Source organism: Montipora capricornis, chromosome 3, assembly GCF_036669925.1.
Source record: "Montipora capricornis isolate CH-2021 chromosome 3, ASM3666992v2, whole genome shotgun sequence".
Taxonomy (NCBI): Eukaryota; Metazoa; Cnidaria; class Anthozoa; order Scleractinia; family Acroporidae; genus Montipora; species Montipora capricornis.
In genome coordinates, this window is record NC_090885.1 from 26,888,834 (window position 1) to 26,895,670 (window position 6,837).

The window sequence follows — 6,837 nt, forward strand, 5'->3', positions numbered from 1 at the left end:
GCGAAATTTGGGCGCAATAAACTGCCGCATATCAGCTTACACTCTCAGAATCAACGTTTCTGTTTCCCTGAGCTCAGAGATCTCGCTCACGTCTCACTATTTTAATTCGATTTGAAGTTTTCAGCGAAACTTTCATTCAAAATAATTCCCTTCAGCAACAGTTTCTGTAGAAACTAACAAAGGTCTTACATCAATGGCCTTAAAGGTTGAATGTGCGTGGGCAAGAGTTTGTGTAAGAAAGACAAAGGAGACCTCGAAGAGGTCACCCGGAGAGGACACCACAAAATTTGGCTTCAGACTACAGTAAGGGGCCCAGTTGTCGGCCACTTCTTGTTCAACGTTTATTTTTCGCGCCACAAATGAATCTGAATAAAAAGCAATTGCTTCCAAAGGTAGCTTGATTCCTTGTTTTTCGTCCTGCCGAGTTTTGAGTTTACAGCTACTATATACTGTGAGTAAGTGGAGGTGACACAAAGGTTGGTGCATTTGGTTTCCACGAAAACGTGTTTGTTTACGGCTACTCGAATTACATGGTCTAATTCAAGTTTATATTTCATCCGTATTGGAGGCCCAAATGACCCAATTCTTGGCATAAAGAACGTAGAGTGATAAAGCTTTCTGTTAATTATAAACTTTTCCTGGCCTATTTTATTCTTTGACCTAAATTCACTCCTCAATATTTCCTTAATACTTTTGCGTATTTGCCTATCACGATCTCGGCCACCCTGCTCGCCGTCGACAACACTATAAAAAAGCGCTCATATTTTTGTATGGAGTTTTCTTGTCAAATCATTTGTAAAAGTAAACTTGTAATGGGGTGGCATGTTCTGACAGTAGATATGAATTAAAACTATGAGTTCTGACTTACCGGACCCCGTTTTGAAATACCCAACTCTTTTTTTAGCCTCGCTTGCCATGGCATGCCATGGAGCAATTAGGAGAAAAACTAGGTGTGCAAAAAACTTCCTTTTCTAACATGAAACAAAGCGCGTTAAGGATACTTTGTCAAACACAAGCCTTATTAGTGACTTAACAACAAAAATTGGTGATAAAGCGTTGTTTATTCTGAGGAATCGAGCGCACTCTTTTGTGGCCGAGAACTGGGCTCGCTGGCCGATAGTAGGGCCCACGAACGACGTGTCCATTTTCTAGCATTGTCATCTTTATCCCTTCTAAGGACATGCCCAATCCACCTCCATCTTCGCTTGATCAGTATGTTTGCCATGCTTTCTTGTTCGCATCTCCTCAGCAGCTCTTCATTTGAGATCTTGTTTGGCCAGAATATTCTCGATATTCGCCGTAAGCTCTTTGTGTGGAAAACTGATGCCTTGTCAAGGTCATCCTTGGTCATTCGCCAGGACTCTGATGCGTATAGAAGGGTAGGAAGAACGCAGCTCTGGTATAGTTTCAGCTTGGTCTTGATACTGTACTGCTGTGACTTCCAGATGTTATTGAGCATGTTAAAGGCGTATCTGGCCTTGCTGATTCGGTTCCTAATGTCTTTGCCTACGTTCGTGACAATACTTCCAAGGTATGTAAATTCTTTGGTGGTTTTAAGAACATTACCATTCACTTGGATTGTGGGTTGTGGATTTGTAATGCTTAAAGCCATGACTTCTGATTTCTAAGTCCTCTAGGAAAGAGAAGAGAGACCATCTTATGCCTCTGTTTTGGTCCTCTGTTGTTTGGTGCATCACCCAGTCAATGACAAGGTTGAAGAGTAGTGATGACATCACGCACCCCTGTCTTACTCCGGTCTTCACTTCAAAGCTGTTGTATATGTAACTGTTTTCCACACGACATGTGAAGTTTGCGTAAAAGCTCTTAATTACACAAACCAGATGGTGGGAGATCCCATATGCCCTCAGTATTTTCCATAAGCTGTTCCTATGAAGGCTATCAAAAGCCTTTTCAAAGTCGATAAAATTGATGTAGAGTTGCCTTTGCCTTTGGCAATAAAAAAATTGACAAAGGATAATATGGACACTGTTTGAGAACCAGGTCAACTGATTTCTGAAACTTACAACTTTTATAAGTCTTTGTACTCGGCACAGCCTGACGATAAGCCCGCTCGGGACGCGTTTCTTAATATTAATGCCCCGAAACTGTTGGAATCTGAGCATGTATTTTGTGGAGCCCCTCTCAACCTGGAGAAATTGACGAAAGTCTTAAACTCTATGGAGAGTAATAACTCACCCGGTTTCGACGGTTTGAGCACTAACTTTTATAAACACTTTTGTTCTTTATTGGGTGAAAAAGTAGTCATTGTTTACAATTATGCTTTCCAATCGGTGTCGTAGCGACGAGGCCTTCAAAAAGGGTGATCGGACTCTGCTGAAGAATTGGAGACCAATCACTCTCCTTGCTACGGACTATAAGATCCTGACCAAAGCGCTTGCCAACAGGCTTCATTGTGTGCTCCCATCTGTGATACATTCTGATCAGACGGCCTCGGTGAGAGGAAGAACCTCTTGCTCTCATCAGCCTTGACCAAATAAAAGCTTTTGACAGAGTTTCGCACGAGTTTTTGTTCGAGACCTTAGTGACTTTTGGCTTTGGGCCTAATTTCATTCGATGGATCCGCGTTATTTACAATTCCGTTTCTAGTTCTGTTAAAACGAACGGTTAGCTTACAGCATTTATAGCATTAGAACGAGGCCTGAGGCAGGGATGTGCTTTATCTATGCCCCTCTATGTGCTAACAGCGAAAACTCTGGCGATAAATATAACAGAGAATCCTCTAATTAACGGCGTTCCCCCACCTAACTTGAATGCGAAGGAAAAGTTGTCCCAATTTGCCGACGATACCACTCTGCTGCTTATTGATGACAAGTCTATAGCTGAGTCTTTTCGTACATTCGACAAATATGAGCAAGCCTCGGGTGCAAAGATAAATCCGAGTGCTTCTTTTTAGGAGTCGAACCCACGATTTTCCGATCACTAGTTAGGAAAGCAATTCTAAGGCAAAAATAGTGCACTCTGATTGGCTGGTTTTCGGTCGGGACTATTACGATAGAATCAGTCCGTTTCCTTATTGTAGGGTAGTAAAAAACTCAATGGGGCTTTTGTTATCGATCAACGAGACAAATATATCATGAACCCAATTTGAACGCATCGTAAGAAAAATTAATTGCACGCATACAAAATACCCAGACCGTGATTGGATAATTTGAACGGGACCCTTACAATAGCATTCTTTTCAATTGACGTCACGATTTAACGCCCAAAGCATTATGGGATTAATATGCGGACAAAAAAGGACAATTTGGTGATGTTTATTGGCATTTCAATGTCATAATGCGTTGTAATAAGGCGTTATGATATATTTTTATCACTTGTGGACTGAAATGCTATTGGTTGCACATATCCAAATTATCTGAACAAGTTAAGCAATTGTCTCTTATAGATCTGCTTTTCCATTTGCATCATTTTTAATCAATCTCTAAGTCTTGGAAGATTTCCTGACGATGGAAAAGCGCCAGAGTTACCCCACTTTTCCAACAAGGGGAACAGAATGATTTGTACAATTACCGGCCCATTTCCGTTATCTCGGTAGTAGCCAAGGTATTTTAGAGAATAGTTTACGACGGCAGTTATATACATATTTGGCTGAAAACGATTTTTTATATAAATATCATTTAATGGCTCACCCTGTAGGAGCTGCTCGTTAAGCTGTGATGTTCCTCAAGGCACTATCTTAAGGCTGCATATAATGTACTTTACCAAATTGCCTTTCATGTTGTCAATCAAGGGTGTATGCCGATGGTACTTATCTAACCTATACGCTGGTTTCAGCGTTGATAATATCCTTTCTTATTATCATTTTTTTTTGTTGTTGTTTCTCTCTCTTTTCCTGGCTAAATCTTTTATAACTATTAATTTGGGATACACGCTACCAGATGCTTCAAATTCGCGATTGACTCGAGTCAGTGTTCCTTCCTTCAACAATGGCATAACAGGCTCAGATGGTTGTTTGGAGATCAGCCGATTCTCAAGATTCTCTTTTCTTTGACTGAAAATGTGTCAAGTTAGCAGCAAAAAAATATTTAAATCGGCTTAGTCGGAGCATCGATAAAGCAAATTTCGAAACTGAGAATATGTCTGGGTCTTAAAAGCGCCCCAGGATCCGTTAGGAACGCATACAATTGAATGAATGAACGAACGAACGAAAGAACGAACGAATGAATGAAATGGTTGCAATGGAATTTTTTTGTAAATAGTATACGTGCCATTTATCGAGAGTGAGCTTAACAGACATCAAGAATATACTCCTTCAGATATCATCGAAGTAGGCAGTAGTGATTGGTGTCAACTGTTTGTCTTTGCTATATCAATGGCATTCTCTTAATATCCTTTTACGGCTATTTGGAATTCGTAAAAACTTAATATTGCTCCGGAGGTTTACTACCTTTTATTTGTCGACAGGAAGGAGGTTTTTAAATCAAAAATACTTTAAAAGGATTAATTCAGTTTCTTTAAGTCGCAAGATTTCTGCTTTTTCTGATCAAACTGCAAAAATTCCTGTCACCATTCATTGTGCAGAAAAGAATAACTGAAATAATGTGGAATAAATTGCATTTTTTAATTACTTAAAGGAAGGTCTAATTTTGGGGCTGAAGCTGAACGTTCCTATTTTATTTTATCTTTTTTGCAATGTGAGCCTAACATTTTCTTAAAGTTGAGTGGTATAACAGAAAAAGACAAGCCAGAAGACAGATGAAGCAAAAAAATAACATATATAGCTCTGAATCGAATTGTCATCGAAAGATTAATGACAATCGATCGCAAAAACACGAAGATTTCTGCAATCTCTGACTTTTATGATGTTTTGTCAAAAGGAAGAATTGATCACGTGCTAGGCAACCTTAAAGGTGCACGTGATCACCTTGTGTCAGCTGAATGAACTACGGGAAAGAATGTTAATCGTTCGTCGTTTTCAGAGTAAAACAACGTCTTTGGTTTTTTAATTTTGTTGTAATATTTAACTGAATATTTACATTTCATCTGTCCGGTCAGGAAGCCTTCTTTGTCGGGTTCCTGAGAACGTATCTATTTTGACTTCAGGGTGAACTATTTACATAATCGCGAGGTTGAGCGGCCATGTAATTGAAACTCTGAACATCCATGAGATACAAAAACAGACTTGCGAACTATCGCAAATCACAATGTTGACAAGCACAAAAGCAGAAAAAATGGTTAATAAATATGAAGTTTGTTACTATCTGAATGTTTTTGTGTTAGAGTAAAGAGATATATTGTCACGCAAATGATGTAAACGTTTGCTTAGGCCTAATTAGGCCTAAGGTTAGCTTTTATGAATGTTTAGGATAGTTTTTACTCTCTGTATTGTACTGCGATTCCGGATTCCGGATTCCGGATTCCGGATTCCGGATTGCTGGTTCTCGGGTTGCCCGTAATTTCATGACACTCAAAATTCGCAAAAAGCGTGATTTTCATGAAAACAATCTTCGCACTAGTGAGTCGTAGCAATAAATTGGATTAACCAGGAAGTTAAAAAAATATTCTTGGCTTCCCAAATAAATTTCATCTTACACTGCAATAGCAAATTCATTTGTCAGAGAAATAAAATTCCTGGCAAATCTAAAACCAGGAATCCGGAACCCGGAATCCGGAATCACAGTACAATACACAGAGTAAAAACTATCCTAAACATTCATAAAAGCTAACCTTAGGCCTAATTAGGCCTAAACAAACGTTTTTAGGCCTAATTAGGCCTAAGGTTAGCTTTTATGAATGTTTAGGATAGTTTTTACTCTCTGTATTAAACTGTGATTCCGGATTCCGGATTCCGGATTCTTGGTTTTAGGGTTGCGGTGAAATTACATCATTTGCGTGACATTATATCTCTTTACTCTAACACAAAAACATTCAGATAGTAACAAACTTCATATTTATTAACCATTTTTTCTGCTTTTGTGCTTGTCAACATTGTGATTTGCGATAGTTCGCAAGTCTGTTTTTGTATCTCATGGATGTTCAGAGTTTCAATTACATGGCCGCTCAACCTCGCGATTATGTAAATAGTTCACCCTGAAGTCAAAATAGATACGTTCTCAGGAACCCGACAAAGAAGGCTTGCTGACCGGACAGATGAAATGTAAATATTCAGTTAAATATTACAACAAAATTAAAAAACCAAAGACGTTGTTTTACTCTGAAAACGACGAACGATTTTAAACATTCTTTCCCGTAGTTCATTCCGCTGACACAAGGTGATCACGTGCACCTTTAAGGTTGCCTAGCACGTGATCAATTCTTCCTTTTGACAAAACATCATAAAAGTCAGAGATTGCAGAAATCTTCGTGTTTTTGCGATCGATTGTCATTAATCTTTCGATGACAATTCGATTCAGAGCTATATATGTTATTTTTTTGCTTCATCTGTCTTCTGGCTTGTCTTTTTCTGTTATACCACTCAACTTTAAGAAAATGTTAGGCTCACATTGCAAAAAAGATAAAATAAAATAGGAACGTTCAGCTTCAGCCCCAAAATTAGACCTTCCTTTAAGTGATTTTAGGGTTGCCCGTAATTTCATGACACTCAAAATTCGCAAAAAGCGTGATTTTCATGTAAACAATCTTCGCACTAGCGAATCGTAGCAATAAATTGGATTAACCAGGAAGTTAAAGAAATATTGTTGGCTTCGCAAATAAATTTCATCTTACACTGCAATGGCAAAATCATTTGTCAGAGAAATAAAATTCCTGTCTCCCCGCGTGTCACATTTCAACGCACGTATGCAAATTTGTTAACTCATCATCATCGTGTCCCGATATTAACAAAAATATTTTGTCTCGTCAAGCGTTGCATCTTTT